General features: G+C 39.1%; 1 long non-coding RNA gene across 1 annotated transcript in view; it reads left to right on the top strand.

Annotated features, from left to right (window-relative positions):
- The first annotated feature begins 7,197 nt into the window (after positions 1–7,197).
- Positions 7,198–13,198, top strand: part of LOC120432927 — a 7,505-nt gene continuing 1,504 nt past the window's right edge. Inside the window, exons 1-2 of the long non-coding RNA XR_005608202.1 lie at positions 7,198–7,210; positions 10,216–10,260. This is a non-coding gene — a long non-coding RNA (uncharacterized LOC120432927). The remainder of the gene's footprint in view (positions 7,211–10,215; positions 10,261–13,198) is intronic.

The following is a 13,198-nucleotide window of genomic DNA, read 5'->3' as shown; positions in this document are numbered from 1 at the left end:
GTGACATCTGAGGACAATTTTATGATAACACACTCACAAAATGAGGGCGCTTCGGAAAAATGAGGACATTTTGAGGTCCTCATTTTCGAAAACCTTCTAAAGTGTTCTAGAGGCCCCAACATGCTCCCAAACCAAAAATCTCGAATGTCCTGAAATATCACAATTTTATGAAAAAGTGTGTTTAAGTGTGTTTAGCGTTTTTGCTCACTTTCAGTTTCGCCGCCTACTGGCCAGTTTTGGAACAAAACACACTTTTAACACACTTTCAGTGGCGTCACTCTGTGAGTCCTCATTTTGTAGGTGTGTCAGACACAATAACACATTTGACCCAGGTTATAGTGGCGTCACTCTGCGAGTCCTCATTTTGTAGGTGTGTCAGACACAATAACACATTTGACCCAGGTTATACCCTTCTTGGGGCTTAAGCAAGGGTAACAACAGTTAAATCAGGCAAATCTTGACAAAAATGAAGGTCTTTAGATTCAGTTATTAGTGCCTGCACATCTTGGGGTTTTTGTTGTTGACAAAATGTCTCAAAATATAAAGTTTCAACATTTGTGTAATTATATTACTGTTATTTAATGAGTCTTACTTCTCAAAATCAATGCACAAATTGTCTGACCTTCACTAAGCAGAATGATGTGTGTGCAGATTTTGACCCTTGAAGAGTTTATATTAATCTGCATTAATATAATTGCATCTGCAATCTGCAGTTGAACTTAGAATTCCTGCCGCTGTCATGTGATTCAGTATGATCATCAGGCTCAGTCTCGACTCTGAATTCAAGAGGGCAGCAGCATGTCTCCTTGTTGAATGTCTGCTTTGAATTTTGGGTTGTTTTTTGTTTTGGTTTTCTCCTCTGCTACTACCAGAAGTTGTCTGCACCACACCAGGGCCTGTGCTGCTAGCATAAACCAACTGAGCCTCAACCAGGGCCTGTGCTGTTTTCTGAGGCCATCTGCACCGCACCAGGGCCTAGCTAGACCCATAGGCACCACACCAGGGCCTTTACTGCTGTGTAATCAATTACTGTAAATGTACATGTTATCAGGAAATGATCAGGCGGCAGAGGGTTTTCAGGAAACACTGTTAAATGTTCAGTTTCTATTTCATATGTTAAAACAAGATCTAGAGTGTGATAAAAGTGGTGGGTGGGTTCTTTTACATTTTGAGAGAAGCCAATTGAGTCTAATAACAGATTAAATGCCATGTTGAGGCTGTCATTTTAGCATCTACATGGATGTTAAAATCACCCACAATAATTATTTTATCTGAGCTGAGCACTAAATCAGATAAAAGTCTGAAAATCAGACAGAAACTCTGTAAGGCCCAGGTGGACGATAGATGATAACAAGTAAGACTGGTTTCTGAGTTTTACAGCTGGGGTGGACGAGGCTAAGCATCAGGCTTTCAAATGAATTAAAGTCTGTCTTGGTCTTTCGTTAATTAATAGGCTGGTGTGAAAAATTGCTGCCACACCCCCCTCCGCCTGTGCTGCGATTTCTGGTAGTTAGAATTACTCGGGGTGTTGATTCATTTTAACTAACATAATCATCCGACTGCAACCAGGTTTCTGTAAGGCAGAGTAAATCGTCGATTTGTTGATCAATTATTAAGTCATGTACTAACAGACTTGGAGGAGGCGCCCTAATATTTAATAATCCACAATGTTTTACTCTTTGGTTCAGATGTGGATACTGTATTGTTCTTTCTTTTGATTTTTTATGTTTAAATTGTTTTTGCTGGTTTTAGTTTGTTTTGTCTGTTTGGGAGCTGACACGGTCTCAGTGGAGATGGGTTTTGGGGGGTAGCAGGAGGAGAAAGCTGCAGAGGGCGTGTAAGACTGCAACTCTGCTTCTTGGTCCCAACTCTGGATAGTCATATTTTGGGGCTTTAATAAATTTGTCCATATTTCTAGAAATGAGAGCTGCTCCATCCAAAGTGGGATGGATGCCGTCTCTCTAACAAGACCAGGTTTCCTCCAGAAGCTTTGCCAATTATCTATGAAGCCGACATCATTTCTGGGACAACACAGACAGCAATTTAAGGAGAAATGCAGCTAAACAGGTCACTCCTGGTCTGATTGGGGAGGGACCAGAGAAAACTACAGAGTCAACATTGTTTTGGCAAAGTTACACACTGATTCGATATTGATTTCAGTGACCTCCGATTGGCGTAACTGGGTGTCATTACTGCCGATGTGAATTATGATTTTACTGAATTCGTTTACCCTTATGTGGTGGCGCGAATGAGGAATAACCGGGGGACGGTAACTAAGATGTTGACAACGCCACCTGGGGAGGGTTACACCCCAGGAAAGATATCTCTAGCCAATGTAAGTGTTACACTGGCAACCAAAGCCCACAGACTTGTTATTAACGGCAAGGTGAGGCAGGTGAATTTTACAAATCAAGGTTTATTAAGAAGAACTACTAAAAACATAGAATTATAAAATCAAAGAGGCACCTAAGGTAGCAGGGTTGAGGCGGCAAAATAGTTAATTAAAACGACCAGACTCCCTACCACGATGCTACCTAAAACAATCACAACATGATAAAACAACTAAACAAAATGGTGGAGACCGGCCGCTTGAGGAGGCAACCTACAGGGAGGAGTGCCCAAGGGTGCCACCAATTACTCACCATGTGATTTCACTGCAGACCTCACTCACACTAAGCAGTTGCAATCTACCTATGCCGGTGTGTACACTCGCATGCATCGGGAGGATTCCACCTCACGTGCCTAGCCCCTCAACAAGCAGCCACACCTCCACTAAAGCAATAAAAAAAGCATAAAACATTAAACAGATTAGTAAAGATCTACATAAAACAAATACACCCCAAATTACTGTTTGTTATAAAAGCATTGCGTAACAAACAAAACAGCATATGACAAGACAGCAGTAGTATAGTGCAAGCCTGCAACAAAAGAAAACAGTTGTCAAAGTCCACCCTACTATGCCACGTTATGATGAACACAAGAGTCCCACTTACCACTCTCTAAAGGGCAATACTAAACTGAGTAACTTTCCTGGAGAGATCTGCAGCGCTTAACTGCCTAATGCTCGCAGCCACCTTGGATGGACAAGACTACCAAATGACTCCTTCTGGTAGTGAAGCGCAGCTGTTTCTTATAAGCCTGCTAATTGTCAACTGGGAAGGTGTGGATGTTAGTGGTGCGTTTGTGGACATCATGTAAAATCCTACCCCAGAATCTACTTCACTACACTTAGCCAGCAGTTTTAAATTTCCTTCAATGTCGCCTGCTCTGGCCCCTGGAAGACAATTAACTATGGTTGCGGTGTCTCTAGCTTCACATGTCTGAGAACAGAATCACCAATTACCAGAGTTTGACCCCGGCAATTGTGTCGCCGAGTGGGGAAAAAGCAGTTGAACACATGTATGAATTTGAGGAATGGACCCAAAATGCAGACACAAAGGAGCGTGAAAAGAAAATTTTAATATTAACAGAAAGCAAGCTGTTTATTAAGGCTGGTAAAATAGGCAGAACCAGCTTCCAGTTTGGATTCGGAGACAGACACTATCTCTACTTTTAAGATTAGGCTTCAAACTTTCCTTTTGCTAAAGCATATAGTTAGGGCAGGATCAGGTGACCCTGAATCCTCCCTTAGTTGTGCTACAGTGAGCGTGAGCTGCCGGGGATTCCCATGATGCACTGAGTTTTTCCTTTCCAGTCACCTTTCTCACTCACTATGTGTTAATAGACCTCTCTGCACTGAATCATACTTGTTATTAATCCACAGCATGTCTTTATCCTGTCTTCCTTCTCTCACCCCAACCAATCACAGCAGATGGCCCCGCCCTCCCTGAGCCTGGTTCTGCTGGAGGTTTCTTCCTGTTAAAGGGAGTTTTCCTTCGCACTGTCGCCAAAGTTCTTGCTCATAGGTGGTCGTATGATTGTTGGGTTTTCCTCTGTATCTATTATTGTGCGATCTACTGTACAATATAAAAGCGCCTTGAGGCGATTGTTGTTGTGATTTGGTGCTATATAAATAAAATTGAATTTAATTGAATTAAAGATTACAAAACAAAAGGCAGAAGTGAAGCTAAACAATAACCTAACCTGGGGACAAACCATGAAACCTGACATGGATACAAACATACCTGGAACATGGAAACGTGGCACCAAAGACAACAGATGACCTGACACTGAACAAATGAGGACAGGACTTACAGTGGCTTGCAAAAGTATTCGGCCCCCTGAACTTTTCCACATTTTGTCACATTACTGCCACAAACATGAATCAATTTTATTGGACTCGCACATGAAAGACCAATACAAAGTGGTCTACGTGAGAAGTGGAATGAAAATCATACATGATTCCAACATTTTTACAAATAAATAACTGAAAAGGGGGTGTGCGTAATTATTCAGCCCCTGAGTCAATACTTTGTAGAACCACCTTTTGCTGAAATTGGATTCCATTAAAATTGATTCATGTTTGTGGCAGTAATGTGACAAAATGTGGAAAAGGGGCACGAATACTTTTGCAAGCCCTTATAAGTACACAGAGAGACAATGAGGGGATGAGGAACAGCTGGGACAAATCAGACCTAACAAGACACAAGGAAACAAAACTAGACTCACTGCATATAGGACAAGGACTTTCACAATAAAACAGACATCACAAGGGTAATCTAATAAACAAATGAACTTAGCTAACCTAAAGAACTTATAAATAAACATCGACATCCAAACAAACTAAAACTTAAAATGCTGGGTCAACAAACCCAGGAAAGTGACAGTAAAATCATTTATTATACACATTATACTTATTTTCTTAAATTGCTTATCTATTATCTGTATTTTCACTTGAGGGTCTAGGGGTACTGCTCTTCTTTTCATGACAAATTAGGACATGTTTATGATAACACACTGACAATATCAGGCCAATTTTGGCATTACTCCATCAGTGAACAGCATGCCCATGCTAACTTAAACTAGACCAACAAGCTAACCACATGTGTATTTAAGTGTTACTTAAGAATAGGAACCAAACAAATTAACGGAACGAAATTAACTGTAACAGCAGTTTGCAAAACACTGTGACACTTCTCAAGTGTTCCTACCTCAAATACAGCGAGTGTTGCTGTGTTTTTGTTGTTAAATGGACGAGGAGAGCCCGTGGCTGGTGAGAGGATGCGGCATTTCGTCAGTGGAGCATAGAACGACGTCTGTGATTGGACAACAAGTGAGTAACGCTGCATCTGATTGTTCGAAAGCCTCAACCAAAGAGCTGCTGGTCACGGCAAGATACAAACTCGCCGGAGCTCTGGTGAACTGCACATCCGGGACCTTCAGCACTCAGCAGAGATTTGTCTTGACGTATGTATTTACCTTTGATATCCATGACTCGACGCACATTTAGCAAGGTAAAGTTGTATGTTTAACAAGCTAATTAACGCTAGTTAAACGGAACTAAAACAATACACAATCGATTTGAACAAACTGTGTGATGAATGATGATAAATGCTAAAAATTACTTAAGATTTATCTTCAACAATAGATATTAAGTTTAATTTAACTGTTTTAAATTCCCACTGGAGTTAAAGGGACCTGTGGCCTTGCACGTGCTCTGCATCTTCAACTGCACAGACAGTCAGTCTAAGCTCTTTTAAGTGTAGCTAACTGCAACACACATTTTTTTTCAACACAAGATATGTTTGGGGGATTTAAATGTTAATAATAATGTTTTCGTATTTAGCACAAACCAATAGGGTCTGGGTCTCTGGCCCAGCGTTTCTAACGTTATTCTAAGGTTTTGAGTTTCTTATGTTTAGTGGCGGGTTAGTTGAGTTTGGCTTAACGTTATTAACATTGTTTTAAGGAGTTTATGTTAGGGTTGTATATTACAACGTTTGTATTTTCATGCCATTTTCCTGTTTTATTTTGAAAGAGTCTGTTGTGTTCAGTTCATTAATCTCACTGACCTGTTGTGTCAATAGAATCATTTGTGCCAGCTACTTCCTGCTCTCCTTCCATCCTGTCTCAACCTCCAACAGGAAAGTAGAAGTCCTCATATGGTAGGACCAGTGATTGTAGTGTGTGTGTTACACTGTCCTCATATTGTTTTAAGCTGTGAAGGACATGAGTGTGTTTCAGTTGCCTTCCTCATGTGGTTGGATCAACAACTCTAGTGTGTGTTACACTGTCCTCATATTGTGGGTAGCAGAACTGTACAGTGTTAAGTTTCTTTAGAATCTGGTATAAGGAAGTCGGATCCTTCTGTAATAATGTTCACTGATACAAATATGATCTGTAGTTAATTATCTAGTCGGGATTTATACTAGAGAATGTTTCTGACGTTATATTGTTGTCTTTTGTTGCAGACACCAAGTGCTGAGGTCCTGTCTCAGCCTCATACTTACCACTTCATTCTTCCAACAGGTTACACATCATATTTTTGTATTTGGTATCAAGTATATGTGTCAGATGGGCCTAGTGCATAAATGAAATGCACTTTAATTGTATTAAAACAATCAGTTTCAGTCAAAGTTAACCAAAATCAACATTAGCATTAGGAGAAAGTAATTGTCTATACCATTTGTTAGTCAAACTTTCCGTAAAGCATCAGCGTGATCTTTATTCTGACTACATTTGATATTTTGTCCTTTTACACATGTTTTTGTCCATTTAACCTCCGCTGATCAGTTTACATGATTTAATTTCTGGGGAAATAGATGCCTTTAAATCAGTGTTGGGTTTGGAGCTTTTATTGACAACAGCAGAAGAAGTTAGAAGTCAGGAACATGAACTCTACATGTGTTCAGTCGTCATGTCCTCATATTGTTTTAAGCTGTGAAGGACATGAGTGTGTTTAAGAAAGAAGTCCTCATATGGTAGGACCAGTGATTGTAGTGTGTGTTACACTGTCCTCATATTGTTTTAAGCTGTGAAGGACATGAGTGTGTTTCAGTTGCCTTCCTCATGTGGTTGGACCAACAACTCTAGTGTGTGTTACACTGTCCTCATATTGTTGGTAGCAGAACTGTACAGTGTTAAGTTTCTTTAGAATCTGGTATAAGGAAGTCGGATCCTTCTGTAATAATGTTCACTGCTACAAATATGATCTGTAGTTGATCATCTAGTCGGGATTTATACTAGAGAATGTTTCTGACGTTATATTGTTGTCTTTTTGTTGCAGACACCAAGTGCTGAGGTCCTGTCTCAGCCTCATACAGACCAATCGGTGAGTGACATACCCACTTCATTCTTCCAACAGGTTACACATCATTTTTTGTATTTGGTATCAAGTATATGTGTCAGATGGGCCTAGTGCATAAATGAAATGCACTTTAATTGTATTAAAACAATCAGTTTCAGTCAAAGTTAACCAAAATCAACATTAGCATTAGGAGAAAGTAATTGTCTATACCATTTGTTGGTCAAACTTTCCTTTAAGCATCAACTTGATCTTTATTCTGACTACATTTGATATTTTGTCCTTTTACACATTTTTGTCCATTTAACCTCCGCTGATCAGTTTACATGATTTAATTTCTGGGGAAATAGATGGCTTTACATCAGTGTTGGGTTTAGAGCTTTTATTGACAACAGCAGGAGAAGTTAGAAGTCAGGAACATGAACTCTACATGTGTTCAGTCGTCATGTCCTCATATTGTTTTAAGCTGTGAAGGACATGAGTGTGTTTCAGTTGCCTTCTTCATGTGGTTGGACCAACAACTCTAGTGTGTGTTACACTGTCCTCATATTGTGTGTAGCAGAACTGTACAGTGTTAAGTTTCTATAGAATCTGGTATAAGGAAGTCAGATCCTTCTGTGAATAATGTTCACTGCTACAAATATGATCTGTAGTTGATCATCTAGTCGGGATTTATACTAGAGAATGTTTCTGACGTTATATTGTCTTTTGTTGCAGACACCAAGTGCTGAGGTCCTGTCTCAGCCTCATACAGAACCAATCGGTGAGTGACTTACCCACTTCATTCTTCCAACAGGTTACACATCATATTTTTGTATTTGGTATCAAGTATATGTGTCAGATGGGCCTAGTGCATAAATGAAATGCACTTTAATTGTATTAAAACAATCAGTTTCAGTCAAAGTTAACCAAAATCAACATTAGCATTAGGAGAAAGTAATTGTCTATACCATTTGTTGGTCAAACTTTCCCTTAAAGCATCAGCGTGATCTTTATTCTGACTACATTTGATATTTTGTCCTTTTACACATGTTTTGTCCATTTAACCTCCTGCTGATCAGTTTACATGATTTAATTTCTGGGGAAATAGATGCCTTTACATCAGTGTTGGGTTTGGAGCTTTTATTGACAACAGCAGAAGAAGTTAGAAGTCAGGAACATGAACTCTACATGTGTTCAGTCGTCATGTCCTCATATTGTTTTAAGCTGTGAAGGACATGAGTGTGTTTAGAAGAAGTCCTCATATGGTAGGACCAGTGATTGTAGTGTGTGTTACACTGTCCTCATATTGTTTTAAGCTGTGAAGGACATGAGTGTGTTTCAGTTGCCTTCCTCATGTGTTGGACCAACAACTCTAGTGTGTGTTACACTGTCCTCATATTGTTGGTAGCAGAACTGTACAGTGTTAAGTTTCTTTAGAATCTGGTATAAGGAAGTCGGATCCTTCTGTAATAATGTTCACTGCTACAAATATGATCTGTAGTTGATCATCTAGTCGGGATTTATACTAGAGAATGTTTCTGACGTTATATTGTTGTCTTTTGTTGCAGACACCAAGTGCTGAGGTCCTGTCTCAGCCTCATACAGACCAATCGGTGAGTGACTTACCCACTTCATTCTTCCAACAGGTTACACATCATGTTTTTGTATTTGGTATCAAGTATATGTGTCAGATGGGCCTAGTGCATAAATTAAATGCACTTTAATTGTATTAAAACAATCAGTTTCAGTCAAAGTTAACCAAAATCAACATTAGCATTAGGAGAAAGTAATTGTCTATACCATTTGTTAGTCAAACTTTCCTTTAAGCATCAGCGTGATCTTTATTCTGACTACATTTGATATTTTGTCCTTTTACACATGTTTTGTCCATTTAACCTCCCGCTGATCAGTTTTACATGATTTAATTTCTGGGGAAATAGATGGCTTTACATCAGTGTTGGGTTTAGAGCTTTTATTGACAACAGCAGGAGAAGTTAGAAGTCAGGAACATGAACTCTACATGTGTTCAGTCGTCATGTCCTCATATTGTTTTAAGCTGTGAAGGACATGAGTGTGTTTCAGTTGCCTTCTTCATGTGGTTGGACCAACAACTCTAGTGTGTGTTACACTGTCCTCATATTGTGTGTAGCAGAACTGTACAGTGTTAAGTTTCTATAGAATCTGGTATAAGGAAGTCAGATCCTTCTGTGAATAATGTTCACTGCTACAAATATGATCTGTAGTTGATCATCTAGTCGGGATTTATACTAGAGAATGTTTCTGACGTTATATTGTCTTTTGTTGCAGACACCAAGTGCTGAGGTCCTGTCTCAGCCTCATACAGACCAATCGGTGAGTGACTTACCCACTTCATTCTTCCAACAGGTTACACATCATGTTTTTGTATTTGGTATCAAGTATATGTGTCAGATGGGCCTAGTGCATAAATGAAATGCACTTTAATTGTATTAAAACAATCAGTTTCAGTCAAAGTTAACCAAAATCAACATTAGCATTAGGAGAAAGTAATTGTCTATACCATTTGTTGGTCCAAACTTTCCTTTAAGCATCAGCGTGATCTTTATTCTGACTACATTTGATATTTTTGTCCTTTTACACATGTTTTTGTCCATTTAACCTCCTGCTGATCAGTTTACATGATTTAATTTCTGGGGAAATAGATGGCTTTACATCAGTGTTGGGTTTAGAGCTTTTATTGACAACAGCAGGAGAAGTTAGAAGTCAGGAACATGAACTCTACATGTGTTCAGTCGTCATGTCCTCATATTGTTTTAAGCTGTGAAGGACATGAGTGTGTTTCAGTTGCCTTCTTCATGTGGTTGGACCAACAACTCTAGTGTGTGTTACACTGTCCTCATATTGTTGGTAGCAGAACTGTACAGTGTTAAGTTTCTTTAGAATCTGGTATAAGGAAGTCGGATCCTTCTGTAATAATGTTCACTGCTACAAATATGATCTGTAGTTAATTATCTAGTCGGGATTTATCCTAGAGAATGTTTCTGACGTTATATTGTTGTCTTTTGTTGCAGACACCAAGTGCTGAGGTCCTGTCTCAGCCTCATACAGACCAATTGGTGAGTGACATACCCACTTCATTCTTCCAACAGGTTACACATCATGTTTTTGTATTTGGTATCAAGTATATGTGCCAGTTGGGCCTAGTGCATAAATGAAATGCACTTTGATTGTATTAAAACAATCAGTTTCAGTCAAAGTTAACCAAAATCAACATTAGCATTAGGAGAAAGTAATTGTCTATACCATTTGTTAGTCAAACTTTCCCTTAAAGCATCAGCGTGATCTTTATTCTGACTACATTTGATATTTTTGTCCTTTTACACATGTTTTGTCCATTTAACCTCCCGCTGATCAGTTTACATGATTTAATTTCTGGGGAAATAGATGGCTTTACATCAGTGTTGGGTTTAGAGCTTTTATTGACAACAGCAGGAGAAGTTAGAAGTCAGGAACATGAACTCTACATGTGTTCAGTCGTCATGTCCTCATATTGTTTTAAGCTGTGAAGGACATGAGTGTGTTTAAGTAGAAGTCCTCATATGGTAGGACCAGTGATTGTAGTGTGTGTTACACTGTCCTCATATTGTTTTAAGCTGTGAAGGACATGAGTGTGTTTCAGTTGCCTTCTTCATGTGGTTGGACCAACAACTCTAGTGTGTGTTACACTGTCCTCATATTGTTGGTAGCAGAACTGTACAGTGTTAAGTTTCTTTAGAATCTGGTATAAGGAAGTCGGATCCTTCTGTAATAATGTTCACTGCTACAAATATGATCTGTAGTTGATCATCTAGTTGGGATTTATACTAGAGAATGTTTCTGACGTTATATTGTTGTCTTTTGTTGCAGACACCAAGTGCTGAGGTCCTGTCTCAGCCTCATACAGACCAATCGGTGAGTGACTTACCCACTTCATTCTTCCAACAGGTTACACATCATATTTTTGTATTTGGTATCAAGTATATGTGTCAGATGGGCCTAGTGCATAAATGAAATGCACTTTAATTGTATTAAAACAATCAGTTTCAGTCAAAGTTAACCAAAATCAACATTAGCATTAGGAGAAAGTAATTGTCTATACCATTTGTTAGTCAAACTTTCCCTTTAAGCATCAGCTTGATCTTTATTCTGACTACATTTGATATTTTTGTCCTTTTACGTTTTGTCCATTTAACCTCCCGCTGATCAGTTTACATGATTTAATTTCTGGGGAAATAGATGGCTTTACATCAGTGTTGGGTTTAGAGCTTTTATTGACAACAGCAGGAGAAGTTAGAAGTCAGGAACATGAACTCTACATGTGTTCAGTCGTCATGTCCTCATATTGTTTTAAGCTGTGAAGGACATGAGTGTGTTTAAGTAGAAGTCCTCATATGGTAGGACCAGTGATTGTAGTGTGTGTGTTACACTGTCCTCATATTGTTGGTAGCAGAACTGTACAGTGTTAAGTTTCTTTAGAATCTGGTATAAGGAAGTCAGATCCTTCTGTAATAATGTTCACTGCTACAAATATGATCTGTAGTTAATTATCTAGTCGGGATTTATCCTAGAGAATGTTTCTGACGTTATATTGTTGTCTTTTGTTGCAGACACCAAGTGCTGAGGTCCTGTCTCAGCCTCATACAGACCAATCGGTGAGTGACATACCCACTTCATTCTTCCAACAGGTTACACATCATGTTTTTGTATTTGGTATCAAGTATATGTGCCAGTTGGGCCTAGTGCATAAATGAAATGCACTTTGATTGTTTTAATACAATCAGTTTGAGGAAAAGTTTCCCAAAATCAACATTAGTATTAGGAGAAAGCAATTGTCTATACCATTTGTTGGTCAAACTTTCCTTAAAGCATCAGCTTGATCTTTATTCTGACTACATTTGATATTTTGTCCTTTTACGTTTTTGTCCATTTAACCTCCGCCGATCAGTTTACATGATTTAATTTCTGGGGAAATAGATGGCTTTACATCAGTGTTGGGTTTAGAGCTTTTATTGACAACAGCAGGAGAAGTTAGAAGTCAGGAACATGAACTCTACATGTGTTCAGTCGTCATGTCCTCATATTGTTTTAAGCTGTGAAGGACATGAGTGTGTTTAAGAAGAAGTCCTCATATGGTAGGACCAGTGATTGTAGTGTGTGTTACAATGTCCTCATATTGTTTTAAGCTGTGAAGGACATGAGTGTGTTTAAGTAGAAGTCCTCATATGGTAGGACCAGTGATTGTAGTGTGTGTTACACTGTCCTCATATTGTTTTAAGCTGTGAAGGACATGAGTGTGTTTCAGTTGCCTTCTTCATGTGGTTGGACCAACAACTCTAGTGTGTGTTACACTGTCCTCATATTGTTGGTAGCAGAACTGTACAGTGTTAAGTTTCTTTAGAATCTGGTATAAGGAAGTCGGATCCTTCTGTAATAATGTTCACTGCTACAAATATGATCTGTAGTTGATCATCTAGTCGGGATTTATACTAGAGAATGTTTCTGACGTTATATTGTTGTCTTTTGTTGCAGACACCAAGTGCTGAGGTCCTGTCTCAGCCTCATACAGACCAATCGGTGAGTGACTTACCCACTTCATTCTTCCAACAGGTTACACATCATATTTTTGTATTTGGTATCAAGTATATGTGTCAGATGGGCCTAGTGCATAAATGAAATGTACTTTAATTGTATTAAAACAATCAGTTTCAGTCAAAGTTAACCAAAATCAACATTAGCATTAGGAGAAAGTAATTGTCTATACCAGGGTGCCCAATCCCAGTCCTCGAGAGCTACTGTCCTGCAGCTTTTAGATGCATCCCTACTCCAACACAGCTGAATCAAATAGTTGGATTACCAATTCGGCATGCCATCAAGTCTGGCAAAGGCCTGATAACGAGCCATTCATTTGATTCAGGTGTGCTCGAACAAGGACGCATCTAAAAGCTGCAGGGCAGTAGCTCTCGAGGACTGGGATTGGGCACCCTGGTCTATACCATTTGTTAGTCCAAACTTACC

This window comes from Oreochromis aureus, linkage group 14 (genome assembly GCF_013358895.1).
Source record: "Oreochromis aureus strain Israel breed Guangdong linkage group 14, ZZ_aureus, whole genome shotgun sequence".
Taxonomy (NCBI): domain Eukaryota; kingdom Metazoa; phylum Chordata; class Actinopteri; order Cichliformes; family Cichlidae; genus Oreochromis; species Oreochromis aureus.
Note: the sequence above shows the minus strand (reverse complement) of the source record. Positions and strands in the feature narration are given on the sequence as shown.